Consider the following 14905-nt stretch of genomic DNA (forward strand, 5'->3'; position numbering starts at 1 on the left):
ACATGCCTAAGATTCCAGAGCCTCATGGCCAAAAAACCAAAAACATAAAAACAGAAATATACCATAACAAATTCAATAAAGACTTTAATATATATATAGGCTGTGCTGAATCTTAGCTGTGGCATGCAGGATCTAGTTCCCCAACCAGGGACTGAATCTGGGCCCCCTGCTTTGGGAGCAGAGTCTTACCCATTGGATCACCAGGGATGTCCCTGGTTTTTTTTTCAATATATACATACTACAGTATAGCATGACCTGTGGTTGGTTCAATCTAAGGATGTGGAACCATGGCTATGAAGGGCCAATTGTAAAGTTATATTTGTATTTTCACCTGTGCAGAGGGTTGGCACCCCTAACCACTACATTGTTCGAGGGTCGATTGTATATTCACAGAATTGTGCACCCATCACTAAATCTAATTTTCGAACATGCTTGTCACCACCCACCCCCCCAAAAAAAGAACCCTATATCCATTTGCAGTCATTCAGTCAACCCTAGGCAACCCCTAATCTACTGTGTCCTTTGGGAATTTCATGGAGCTTCCCTTATAACCTAAACGTAAAGAATCTGCCTGCAATGCAGGAGGCCTGGGTTTAATTTCTGGGTCAGGAAGACCCCTTGGAGAAGGTAATGGCTACCCACTCCAGTATTCCTGCCTGGAGAATTTCATATTACTGGAACCATATATAATATGTGCTCTTTTGTGACTGGCTTCTTTCACTTAACATGTTTTCAAGGTTTATCCACGTTGTAACATCTAACAGACTTCCTTTCAACTGCCAAAAAACAAAAAAATGTTCACGATATGGATTTAACCACATTTTATTTACCCATTCATCAACCGATGAACATTTGGGCTTCTTCCCACTTTTTGACTATTATGACTGTTGCTGCTATGAACACTTGTGTAGTTTTCGTGTGAACACATATTTACACTTCTCTTGGGTATATACTTAGAATCAAGTTGCTGGGACATATGGTAACTCTATGTTTAATCATTTGAGGGACTGCCAAAATGTCTTCCAAAGCAGCTGCACCACTTTACATCCCCACCAGCAGTGTATCCCAACCAGCAATGTATAAGGGTTCCAGTTTCTCTGCCTTCTTGCCAATACTTGTTGCTGTCGGCCTTTTTGATTATAGACATCATCCTAGTGGGTGTGAAGCGGGCATCTCATTGTGGTTTTGATTTGCATTTCCCTAAAAACTAGTAACAGTTGAGCATCTTTTCATGGGCTTACTGTCCATTGTGTATCATTTTCAGAGAAATGTCTATTTAGATTCTTTCTCCATTTGAATATTAGGTTATGTTTTTTTTACTATTGAGTGGTTTTATTGAGTTGTTTATGTTCTGGATCAGTTCAATTCAGTCGCTTAGACCTTTATGGTTCACAACTGCTTTTTCCCATTCTTTGAGTTGTCTTTTCACTTTCATGTTATTACTTGCAGCACAATTTGTTGTTGTTGTTTAAATAAGAGGTTTAGAATAGGAAAGGCTCTTAGGAAATGTTTTTTGAGTGTTAGTTGTTATTACTATTGTGCGTGTGTGCGCACGCTCATTCATGTCTGACTCTTTACAACTTCATAGACTATAGCCCACCAGGCTCCACGGTTCATGGGATTTCCCAGGCAAGACTACTGAAGTGGGTTGCCCCTTCCTTCTCCGGCAACACACAGTTTTAATTCCAACAAAGTCCAGTTTTCTGTTTTTCTTTTATAGCTGTGCTTTTGATGTTGTATCCAAAAAAACCATTGCCTGGTTCAAGGTCATGAAGATTTACTCCTATGTTTTCTTCTAGGAGTTTTAGTTCTTACATTTAAATCTTTGATCCACTTTGAATTAATCTTTCTAAATGGCTGGTATGAGGAAGGGGTTCACTTCATATGGGTATCCACTTGTCCTAATACTATTTGTTGAAAGGACTATTTTTTTCTTCCTGTTACTCTTGTTGAAAATCAACTGACCATAAACATAAGGGTTTACTTCTGGGCTCTCAATTCTTGTCCTATTGATCTATATGTTGAGCAGTAACACATTGTTGTGATTATTGTAGCTTTGTAAGTTTTGAAATTGGGAAGTATTAAGTCCTGCAACTTTGTTCTTCTTTTACAATATTATTTGGCTATTCTGGATCGTTCACTATTACATATAAAATGTAAGAATCAGCAGTCAATTTCTGGAAAAAAAAAATCTCAGATTCTGATAGGGATTGTGTTGAATCTGTAGATCAATTTGGGAAATAAAGAGTCGGACACACTGAACGAGTGAACTGACTGAATATTAAGATTTCTGATCCATGAACATGGGATACCTTTCCATTTATTTGTTGTTGTTGGTTTGGTCGCTAAGTCATGACTGACTCTTCTGAGACCCCATAGACTGCAGTCTGCCAGGCTCCTCTGACCATGGGATTTCCCAGGCAAGAATACCGGAGTGGGTTTCCTTTGACAGGGGCTCTTCCTGACCCAGGGATGGAACCTGCATCTCTTGCATTAGCAGGCGGATTCTTTACCACTAAGCCACCAGGGAAGCCCTCCATTTATTTAGATCTTCTTTAATTTCTCTCAAAAGTATTATACAGTTTTCAGTGTAGAAGCCCTTTACTTCTTTTGTTAAGTTTATTTGTATCTTATTCTTTATAAAGCTATTGTGAAATTTCATTTTCACATTGTTCATTGCTAGTGTACAGAAACGCAGTTTATTTTTTATACGTTGATCCTGTACCTTGCAACTTTGCTGAACTTGCATTAGTCCTAATATATATATATTTTTAATCGGATACCCTAGGACTTTCTACATCCAAGATCATGTTATCTGCAAAGAAAGATAGCTTTACATCTTCTTTTTTAAACTGGATGCATTCTATTTCTTTTTTTTTTGCCCAGGTGTCCTTGCTGAACCTCCAGTGCAAAGGTGAATAGAAGTGGCCAGAGTGCACATTCTTGTCTTGTTCCTGATCTTAGGGGGAAAGCATCCAGTCTTTCGTCATTAACTATGATGTCAGCCATAGGATTGTCCACAGATGACCTATTGGGTTGAGGACATTCCTTTCTATTACTAGATGCCGAGTATTTTTATCAGAAAGGGCATTCATTTTATTCTGTCAAATGATTTTTTTTTGCATCTATTGAACTCGTGTGAATTTTGTCCTTTTAGTCTATTAATATCATGTATTACATTAATTTTCAACTGTTAAACTCATATTGCATTTCTCTGATAAATTCCACTTGGTCATGCTGTATAATTCTTTTTATTTGCTGCTAGATTGGGTTGCAAGTATTTTGTTGAGGACTTGTGCAGCCATATTCATAAGAGAACCTGGGCTGGAGTTTTCATTTCATGTCATATCTGTTTGCTTTGGTATCAGGGTAATGCTGGCCTCATAAAATGAGCTGGGAAGTATTTGGCTCACTCTTACCACCATTTAAACTTTCTCTAGCATCTCCTTCCGCCTCTGCTCCACATCTCTGTTCCATTTATAGCACAGCTTCTCCCAAGAGGTGTCTGCATATTATACTCCTTTCTCACTCTTTCCTACTTGGCTGCTGCCCCAGCCACTCCACTGACAGCACTCCTGTAAAGACCCCTTGTGTGTTCTCCATTTAACAAAGCCAGTGATTATTTCTTTGGCCTCATTTTGCTCAATTTCTCAGAAGTATCTCGCATGTGTGAAGCCCTCCTCCCATGTTAACACTCTTGATTTTCTTCCTAGCACCCAGGCCTGTTTTTTAGCCAGTCAGCAAGCCCTGCTTCCTTCTCTAAAGTCTGCAATGTTTGCAAACTTGAATGTGCAGATGAATCACTGAGGATCTTATTAAAATGCAGATCCTGATTCAGCAGGTCCAGTGGAGCCAGAAACTGTACATCTAACAAACATCCAAGTGATGCTGATTGCTGCTGGTCTGGAGACCGAATTCTGTGTAGTAAGGCTGTGAAGAATCCCACGTTCTGAATTTATCTGTCTGCTATTTTAAGACATCATTTAACTACCAAAAGTGGTGTTCCTCTCCTCTCTGTATTACTGTAGACAGCTCTAATGGTTTTTTAACTTTGTTCATATTAGAATTATCTTGGGAGCTTTAAAAAATTCCCATGCCCAGGCCATACCCCAGATGTACTAAATCAAAATATACAAAGGTAGGGCCTAGGTATTAGCATTTTAAAGCACCCCAATGACTCTAACACACACCTGAGATTAAGACCTTATTCTAAACCTTTGCTATTCAAAGAGTATCTATGGCACCAGCTGCATTTGTATTATCATCTGGGAGCTTATTAGAAATGCTAAATCTCAGCCTTAATCCAGACCCACTGAATCAGAATCTGCATTTTAACAAAACTCCAGGTTTCTCCTCTGTGTGTTAAGGTCTGAGAAATGATGATCAATGTGCTGATGCTCCTAAATGTTTATCACCAGTCCTGAACCCAAGTCTCCTGACCTAACTGCCACTTTGGTATTTTCCCCAGCCATCTCAAACTTATTTTGCTCCAAATCATATCCCTGCTTAAATGTGTCTCTCCTCATCTTAGCCAATGACATCACCACTGCTAGTCACTCAGATCACAAACCTGGGAATTCTGAGTCCACTGTATCCCTCACTCCCCCAGTCCAATTCATCAGCTACTCCTGTTGCTTCCAAATCCATATTAAATGCATCCATTTCTCTGCATCTGCAGGCCACCACTCCAGTCCATGATCTCTTTTCACCTATCCGGTCTCAACTTCTTTCCTTACCTGCCTCCAGTCATTTCTCCCTGCAGTGGTCAGAGGGAGCTTCTTAAAATGTAAAGTAAATTTAGTGTTCTCTGCCTAAAATCACTGAAACAGCACACAAAATTAAATCAGAATCTGCCCCTCAAAACTCACCTCTTATTACTGATAGCTCCAGCTACACTTGTTTCTTAAACAAGTTGGCTTTATTCTCATCTCAGAGCCTTTGAACTTGCTTTTCTCTCTGTTCAGAATTTATTCCCCCAGATCAGTCTCTGGTCATTCAGGTCTATAGTCAAATAAGAAGCCTTTCCTGATCACCACCCCACTCCCAATCTAAAGCCCCATTACCCTGATGAATGCATTTTAAGCAGTTATTAGCATCTGAAATCACATGTTTCCCTTATTTCTGATTCGTTCAATGTCTGACTCCCTGGGGAGATTGTGTGTGTGTGTGTGTGTGTGTGTGTGTGTGTGTGTGTGTGTGTATCTGCCTTATTGCTGTGTCTCCAGTGTGTGTGTGTGTCTGCCTTATTGCTGTGTCTCCAGCACCCGGGACTTGTGTGTGTTTGTGTGTGTGTCTACCTTATTGCTGTGTCTCCAGCACCCGGGACTTGTGTGTGTGTGTGTGTCTACCTTATTGCTGTGTCTCCAGCATCCGGGACTTGTGTGTGTGTGTGTGTCTACCTTATTGCTGTGTCTCCAGCACCCGGGACTTGTGTGTGTGTGTGTATGTCTGTGTGTGTCTGCCTTATTGTTGTGTCTCCAGCACCCGGGACGTGTGTGTGTGCCTTATTGCTGTGTCTCTAGCACCCGGGACTGTGTGTGTGTGTGTGTGTGTGTGTGTGTGTGTGTGTGTCTGCCTTATTGCTGTGTCTGGGACAGTGCCTGGTATAATGTAGGTACCCAACAAGTATCAGTTGATAGGTACCCAACAAGTATCAGTTGAATCAGGAAGAGCTAAATTTCTACCAAACTTCTAAAAATCTGAACCCCTAGGCAGGATGTACCTACAACAGCTCTGAGGCTGGCTGCCAGGATTTTGACTCCTTTGGGTGACAGCGACAGACCAGGCGTCGAATTCCAGCCTAGCGGCCGGCTTGTAGCGTGACCGTGAAAGAAAGCTCTAATCTCTCTGAGCCTCAGCTGTCTCATCTGCAAAACTGGAGATTAGGGACGTGGAGACGTAGGTAAACTGAGTGCGGCTTTTGCCAGCACATCCCGGCCCGGTACGCCGAAAGGTCATGGTGCCCTGGCCCGGAAACCGGGGTCCTCCGAAGCCTCCCTCCCGCACTGACAGCCCAGAACGGGCTTCCCCGGTTCCCAGAAGTTCGCGCTTGCCTCCCCACGCGCGACCTACCTATTCACGCGGCTGGCCGCGGAATCCCTGCCCGTTCTGTCTTGCTGCTGGGCGCCGCCATGTTGCCCAGAGATGTTCCGGGTCACGAGCCGCCAGGGAGACAGCAAATCAAGACCGCCGGTTTAGAGAGGTCCCGCCCCAAAGGGAGAAACGCCAATAGAAAGGTGGAAAGTCCTTGGTCCCGCCTCGTAAGGAGGCAGACCCCATCTTTAACTAGGCCAACAGCACGGGGGACTTAGGAGTTTGCTTGGGGAAGGAGTGAGTGAGCAATGCGAGACTGGACTTGTTGGGGGTGGGAGGAGGGGTGGGGGGTAAGAGGCGGAGGTGTGTATTTGTAAATACACCTGGGCGGCCCCAGTTTTCTCACCTGAAATGTGGGAATGAAATATTAAAGGTGGAAGTGATGTGGATTCCTTCACTTGTTCAACAAATGTTTGAGCCAGGCACTGAGTTTTCAACATTATCATTAGTGACGGAGATGTGCTTGTGCATGCTAAGTCGCTTCAGTTGTGTCCCACTCTTTGTGAACCCTATGGATGGCAGCCCACCAGGCTCTTCTGTCCGTGGGATTTCCCAGGCAAGAATACCGGAGGGGGTTACCACTTCCTTCTCCCAGGGATCTTCCCGACCCAAGTATCAAACCCGTGTGTCTTAGTCCAACCTGCATTGGCAGGCGGGTTCTTTACCACTAGCGCCACCTGGGAAGCTCAAGTAGAGACAGGCTCTGTTAATCTAGTTTCGTGGGTCTGGGCTAGTGCTTACTCCATCTGTGCCTTGATCGTCTCACTCCTGAAATGGGCCAAGTATAATAACCTTATAGGGTTGTTTGTTTGAGATTTAATTGAATTTATCTATGCAAACAGCGATATAAGTGTATGCAGGGTTTTATTGGGGGTATTTTTAAAATTTTTTTGCTGCACCATCCTGGCATGTGGATCTTAGTTCCCCTACCAGGGATCAAACCCATGCCCCCTGCAGTGGAAGCTCGGACCTCCAGTCCTAACCTTTGGACCACCAGAGGATTCCCTATGCTATTCTTATTACAGGGGACTCACCTTATCATGGGGCTATCCAGATGGCTCAATGGTAAAGAATCTGCCTGCCTACACATGAGATACGGGTTCTATCCCTGGGTCGGGAAGATCTCCTGGAGGAGGAAATGGCAATCCACTTCAGTATTCTTGCTGGGGAAATCCCATGGACAGAAGAGTCTGGCGGGCTACAGTCTATGAGGTTGCAAAGAGTCAGAAATGATTGAGCATGCACACACATGTACACACACACACACCGGGTACAAGGGGCAACTGCAAAGGCCCTTTGTGATTGGCTGGAATGAACAGGGGAATATGAGGAGGTCAGAGTGGTGTGAGGGGCTCCTGGGCTGCTCCCGGAAAGCCCTGGTTTTAGGCTGTTAACAACTCAAATAGATTAGCACAAAATAAGAGGGGTTGGCAGTAGCAGAGGCTCCCGGAGAGGACAGTTCTCCGCTCCCATAAAGCCACTTTTGCAAGCCTTGGCCTCCATGAAGCAGGGCACAGACAGGGGGACAGAAAGATGCAGCCATCCTTAGGATGCCTCAGCGACTCTGCGCAGCCACAGAACATCTGTCTCGCAGATTCCTGTGATTGGCCAACCTAAGAGGGGCTGCAGCCAATCAACTGCCGGTCCAGGAGGGCTGGCGCACCCCCGCCCCAGCACGTTGACAGCCACGTGGGCAGCCGCTGGGCGTACTACTGCCCTCTGCTGGGCATGCCAAGCCCTGAGTAGGTGGAGTTCGCTCTGCTCAGCTGAGCTGTGGGTGAAGAAGGCTCGAGGCAGCGGGCGGTGGTGGGGTCACCAATGTGGTCACAGCCTTAACCGCCCTCTGTGTTTCTCTTCCTCCTGAGGCAGATGCAACTCTCCTTATTTATCCTTCCAGAAGTAGTTGATTCAAACACAGGCATTTATACATATATTTTGTTATTTTTTAAAAACAGAGCACAATAATATATGTGAAGCCCTTATGTAGACCCTTAAACATGCAATTCTCAAAATAACTGGAAGAAAATAGCAGCTTCGAAGTGGAGCATTCTGGCAGGCATCACTTTAACCAAGGGACCAACATTAACATCGCCAGCAATGAGTCATAGTGACATCATTAGCCCTTGGTATGGAAGGGAGCATCACTTTTCTGGTATCCTTTCCAGTAATTCAAAATCTCCAGGCTAATCAAGAAAAACCAAACTGAAAGACAGGCTAGAAAATTACTGACCAGTACTCTTCAAAAGTGTCAAGGTCAGGAAAGACTGAGGGACTATCACAGGCAAAGGAGTCTAAGAAGATATGAAAACTAAATGCAATGAGGGACCCTGGATTGGGTTCTGAAACAGAAGAACATGAGTTAAAAAAACTGGAGAAATCCAAAGCAAGTCTGTAGTTTATTAATAGTATTGTGCCAAGGTTAGTTTCTTAGTTTTGATAAATGTACTATGGTTATGTAAGATGTTAACAGCCAGGGCAGCAGGGTGAAGGGTATTTGGGAACTCTCTGTGCTATTTTTTGCAACTTTTCTGTAAGCCTAAAATTATCTCCAAATAAAAAGTTAAAAACAGGGCTTCCCTGGTGGTCCAGTGGACTCCACGCTTCCACTGCAGGGGGCACAAGTTTGATCCCTGGTGGAGAAGTTCCACATGTCTTGCAGTGTGGCAAAACAAACAAAAAAGTTAAAAAACAAACAGGACTACTGAAGCAGGCACTATTAATATACCCATTTCCCAGAGGAGGAAACTGAGGCACAGAGAGGTCAAGACTCCTGTCCTAGGTCACACAGCCAGTAACCACCAGGGCATGTCCCAAACCCATGGAATATGGATCCAGAGCCCCACACTCTTAACCGCAGCACCATAGTGCCTTTCTTTTACTGAAACAAAGTGCTCATATTCTGCCATCATCTTTGACTCTCACCTGTTCCATGTTGACAGATCTACAGTGTGACTTGTTTTTAAAAGGCTCCCTGCAAAAAATCACTCCACGCCTACACATATTCGTCGTTAAGAATATTCTAAAAAAGAGATTTGGTGGTTCAGAAAATATATTAGATAGGGCTTTCCAGAAAAGCAGAACCAATAGAAAAAAATATATATATGTGTGTGTGTATATATTGGGTTGGCCAAAAAGTTCATACGAGAAATCCGAATGAACATCTTGGTCAACCCAATGTACATATATGAGAGAGAGAGAGAGGAAGAGAGACAGATTTATTATGTGGCTATAGACTAAAGATCTGCAGTTGGCAAGCTGGAGACCCAGGAGAATAGATGATGTAGTTCAAGTCCAAGAACAAAGGTCTGAGGATCTGGACAGCCAACAGTATAAGGTCCATCTGAGAACTGGCAGGCAGCCTTGAGACCTAAGAGAAGCTGATGTTTCAGTCCAAAGGCAGGAAAAGAACCATGTCCCACTTCAAGGCAGTTGGGCAGGAAGAGTTCCTTCTTACTGGATGGAGGGGGTTGGGAGATCAGACGTTTTGTTCTATTCGAGCTTCCAACTGATCAGATGAAGTCCATCCATATTGAGGAGGGCAATCTGTTTTACTCAGTCTGCAAATTCAAATATTAATCTCATCCAAAAACACCCTCATAGGCACAACCAGAATAACATTTGACCAAGTATTTGGGCACCCCCTGGCCCAATTGACCTGACATGTAAAATCAGTCACCAGAAAAGGTAAGGACACTTATCATTTTGAAGGCTATGGACCAACTGCCATTCCTATCAGTGATGTTCCCTAAGTCTCCCAGCACTGTCTGTTGTCAAGTGTTACGATTTTTGCCAATCTGGCTCACTTTTTAAAAAAGGTCTCTTAGGGACTCCCTGCCTTCCCGGGTGGCACTAGTGGTAAAGAACCCACCTGCTGGTGCAGGAGATTTAAGAGTCAGTTTCCGTCTCTAGGTGGGGAAGATCGCCTGGAGAAGGAAATGCAACCCACTTGAATATTCTTGCCTGGGGAATCCCATGGACAGAGGAGCCTGGTGGGCTACAGTCCATAGGGACTTCCTTGGTGGTCCAGTGGCTAATACTCCATGCTCCTAATGCAGGGGGCCCAGGTTCCATTTCTGATCAGGGAACTAGATCCTGCACGCAGCAACTAAAAGATCACATGTGCCTCAAGGAAATCAAGCATGCCACAACTAAGTAAATAACTAAATACCAAAAAAAAAAAAAAAAGTTCTCTTGTTCAACCAGATGCTTTTCCTGCAAAGCACCTTTTTGCAAAGCTCAAGGCTGGACGACGGAGTCGGCAACTGTAGAAAGGCCTGGGACAACCCCAGCCTGTGCCCCAATCCTCTCTTCACTCTCCAACTGGTATTTTGGGGAGTGCTGGAATGAAAATGAAAAGCGGACCCCATCTCAACTGTCCTCAGTCCAAGAGGATCTGGGCAATTATGCCCTTCCTTTGTGAGAGGTTAAGCACCAACATTTCAAATTCATGTGGGTTCAAGTCCTGGCTCACTGATTTTAATTCCATTTACTCAGCATTGTTTGCTGTGTGCAAACCCTGTCCTGGGTATTAGGGATAAAATAGTGAACAAAACTCTACAAAAGCAAAGCTCTGCCTTTGTGGAGTTTCTGTGCAGGATGAGAGGTAATAAGCAAGAAGGAGATGACAAATAAAAGAAAGTAAGAAATGGAGATAAAGAGTAGGGGTTGGGGGGGGCTTCTTTTTAAATTTTTTTGGCTGCGTTGGGTCTTCGTAGCTCCTCAGGCTTTTCTCTAGTTGCGATGAGCAGGGGCTACTCTCTAGTTGCAGCATGCAGGTTTCTTATTGCTGTGGCCTCTTATTGCAGAGCACGGGCTCTAGGGTGTGTGGGCTTCCGTAGCTGTGGCCCTTGGGCTTAGCTGCATCTTGGGCATGTGGGATCTCAGTTCCCTGACCAGGGATCGAACCCGTGTCCCCCGCATTGGCAGGCACATTCTACACTGTACCACCAGGGAAGGCTAGGCAGGGGCTGTGGTGGGGGCTTTTTAAAATCACTTATTCAAATGGAAGCTTTTATGGAGGTGAACATACCCACTGCCGGGTGCAAACCCTTAATGGAACAGCACCCTCCTTGCCCATCTTCTCACAGTCTGGGGGTGGGCGATGCTATTATTTTAGAGCAGGTGGTCAGGGAGGGCCTCTCTGAAGAGCGGACAGCTGAGCAGAGGAAATGAGGGAGAGGGCACACAGGCATCTTGTGGAAATGGGTCCAGGTGGAAGGGACTACAAAGGTGAGAACATGCTTGGGCACCTAAGAAATATGCGTGGAAGGATCTGGAAGCAGCAGGAGCAGTGTGACCCTGGGAGAGTGACCTGGTTTCTCTGAATCTTGGGTTTCTTTATCTGTAAAAAGAGTCTAAGGGACTTCCCTGGAGGTCTGGTGGTTAAGACTCTATGTTTCCAATGCAAGGAGTTCAGATTTGATTCCTGGTTAGGGAACTAAGATCCCACATGCTGCGAGGCAAAAAAAAAAAAAAAAAGAGTCTAAGACTTTCCACCCCAAGAGGGTGGAAATGACATTTAGTGAAATTTTAATCTTAAATCTCACTTAAGAGATTAAATCTCTCAAATGAGGTTGTGCCTGGAAGGGTGCCTGGCATGGAGTGAGCCCTCCAGAAACAGAAGCCATTTGAGGAGGGGAAAGTTAGGTGTTGGGTGGGCTGGCAGACCCAGGACTGCCATGATAGGCAAGTGTAGGGAGAAAGGGCTGAGTCTCCTGGAGACAGGAACAGAGGTGTGTGTGTGTGTGTGTGAGAGAGAGAGAGAGAGCTGACAAAGTTTCTAGGCTCTCCTAAGATTACAGAAAGACAGAACTGTTCTTTCATGACTGTTCTGGGACTCTCTGGCAACTATGACTTACATAATCCATCCTTCCCATTTAGGTGGGAAACTGAGGCACAGAAGGGCTGCTGGCCTGGGAAGCGCCACTTAGGAGCTGAGTAGGGGGCCTGCACGCCGAGCGGCCAGTGATGAGGGAGTCCTCTAGGACTGGGGCCTCGGGATGGGGTTCAGTCCCCTCTCTCCGCCTCTAGCCCCATCCATCAGACAGAGGCAGGGACACAGAGGAAAAACGGTGACCGAGAGGCGTGAAACAGAAACAGAGACACAAAGACGGAGAGATGATAGAGGAGACATGGGGACAGAGAGAAAGAGACAGTGAGACAGGCAAATTCATAGAGACGCAGAGACAAAGGCTGTGACAGAAAAAGGCTAAGCGACGCAGAGAAACGGATACAGAACGGCCAAATGACACAGCAAGAGATGAAGACATCGACCCAGAACTGGAGGGACAAATGGACCCAAAACGGAATGCCCCCTAGGGAGACCCCGGGCTGCCCCGTCTGGGGGGCTGCCAAGTGCTCCCCCACCCCGCCCCCGTCGTGCCTGGGCAGTGACTTCAGAGCCAGCGCGGATTCTATAAATGGCCAAGCGGCCGCAGGCTGGGGGCGGGGCCGAGTGAGTCAGCGCGTGGTGTCAAAGCTGCCCGGATGCCGCCAGGCCCCGCCCCCACCCTCCTCATCCGCCAGGGGGCGCCGGCCCCGAGCTCGGCCAAGGTCTTCGCATGCGCAGTAGCGACCTGTGGGCCGCCGAGGACCGCTCAGCTTGGGCAGGGTCTTCGAATCGGCGCGGAGGAATCCTCGAATCCTCGCTCCACCACCCTCGAGCTGTGTGACTGAGGGCAGTCGGCTTCACCTCTCTGTGCATCGCTTAGACCCCACATCACATCATACGGCTGCTGTGAGGAATGAGTTAACAGATCCAAAGCACTCAGTACTTAGCTACATTTTATGTATTATAGCATTATCTTCAACATACCATTACACTCCATCAACTTGTCCTTAGTTGCCTTAGCTCCCGGGGTCTCAAATGAGAGCGATCTGCCGCCACCCCCTCCCGCCCCCATACTGTTCCCAGAGACCCTTGGCAACCTCTGGAGACGTTTCTGTTTGGGGGGAGGATTGCAAGGAGACTTCCCTGGTGGTCCGGTGGTTAAGACTCTGTACGTCCACTGCAGGGGACACGGGTTCGATCCCTGGTGGGGAACTAAGATCCCACATGCCCCGCAGTACAGCCGAAAGAAAAAAAGACTTTGGAAGTTCTACAATGCCCAGGACAGCGCCCTGCCCCCGCCCCTGCCCACCACTGTGAATTATCCAGTCTGGATGTCAACAGTACCAAAATTGAGAAACCCTGCCTTAGCCTCATAGCATTAGGGTCAGAGGCCCTGGTTCAAACTCTGCCACTAGTGAGCTGTGATACTGGAAAAGGCAGTCCACACTTGCCTTTCCGTGCCTCAGTTTCCCATGTGAAAAGTGCATATAATAATAGCAACATCCACATCTAAGGGTGTGGTGAGGTATGACACATGTGCAGCACTTGGGCCAGGGTCTGACATAAGGGCTGTTTTCCTATTAGTTCATCATGACTGTGCTCTTAGCAGGTAGCCAGCAAATTGCTGTCCTTAACATACCATGTGTATGATACATCACAGTTTGCTGGCATTTTATTCAAGTGTCACTTTTGTTGGTGGTGGTGTTCAGTCACTCAGTCATGTCACACTCTCTGAAACCTCATGGGCTGCAGCAAACCAGGCTCTTCTGTCCTCCACTGTCTCCCAGAATTTGCTCAAATTCATGTCCATTGAGTCGATAATGCCATCCAACCATCTCATCCTCTGTCGCCTCCTTCTCCTGCTCTCAATCTTTCCCAGCACTGGTGTCTTTTCCAATGACTCAGCTCTTCGCATCAGGTGGCCAAAGTATTGGAGCTCCAGCTTCAGTATCAGTCGTTCCAATGAATACTCAGGATTGATTTCCTTTAGGATTGACTGGTTTGATCTCCTTGCAGTCCATAGCATTCTCAAGAGTCTTCTCCAGCAGCACAGTTGGAACATGGCCTAAACCTACATGGTATGATATGGGCATGTCATCCACCCCTGTTGTCCAGGGGTGAGACCTGGCCAGCAAGGCTGCTGACAGGTGTTCATTCCAGGCCAGCCTGGCTGGAACAGGGATATGTGGGGGTGCCCATGGCCTGGAACCCACTAACACAGCCACTCCGTGGTTCAGACAGCCCATATGTCGATGGGTAGGGTAGGAGCCAGGATCTCTGCTCCCCTAGATCCTCATGAGGGGCTGGAGAGGACAGAAGTGGGGTGCCAGATTCTCAGCAGAAATAATGTTATTTCCTGAGTCTCTCTGTACCAGGCTCTGCCCTAGACGTGTCAGAGGCACTATTTCTTCTTCTTCTTCCTGTGGTTTTTTTTTTTTTTGGGGGGGGGGGCCGAACCCCGTGGCATGAGAATCTCCCTGACCAGGCACCAAACCTGTGCCACCTGCAATGGAATTGTGGAGTCTTTACTGGACTGCCAGGGAATTCCCAGGCATTATTTCTTCTGATCCTCTCAACACTCTCCTGAGCACTATCATTAGTCCATTTTCCAGATGTGGCAACAGGGGCTTAGAGACGACTGGCCTACGTTTATAGACTGCTGGTGTCTGGACTTAAATCCAGGGTGGCACTCATAAACCACCACAGGTGGTAGGTCTGCCTCAAGACTGGTGAGAAACGAAGAGCGATGACCTCAGAGACCTGGAGAGATGGCCTCAGAGACAGACAAATAGAAATTAAGAGACCCAGCCGGAGGCCCAGTAAACAGGGGAGAGTGGGGCAAGGTTGGTCTCTGGCCAAGCAACTGAAAGGGAAAAGTGTAAGTCGATCAGTCATGTGCAACTCTTTGTGACCCCATGGACTGTAGCCGGTGTAGGCTCCTCTGTCCATGGAACTCTCCAGGCAAGAATACCAGAGTGGGTT

This window comes from Bos javanicus, chromosome 7 (assembly GCF_032452875.1).
Source record: "Bos javanicus breed banteng chromosome 7, ARS-OSU_banteng_1.0, whole genome shotgun sequence".
Classification (NCBI taxonomy): Eukaryota; Metazoa; Chordata; class Mammalia; order Artiodactyla; family Bovidae; genus Bos; species Bos javanicus.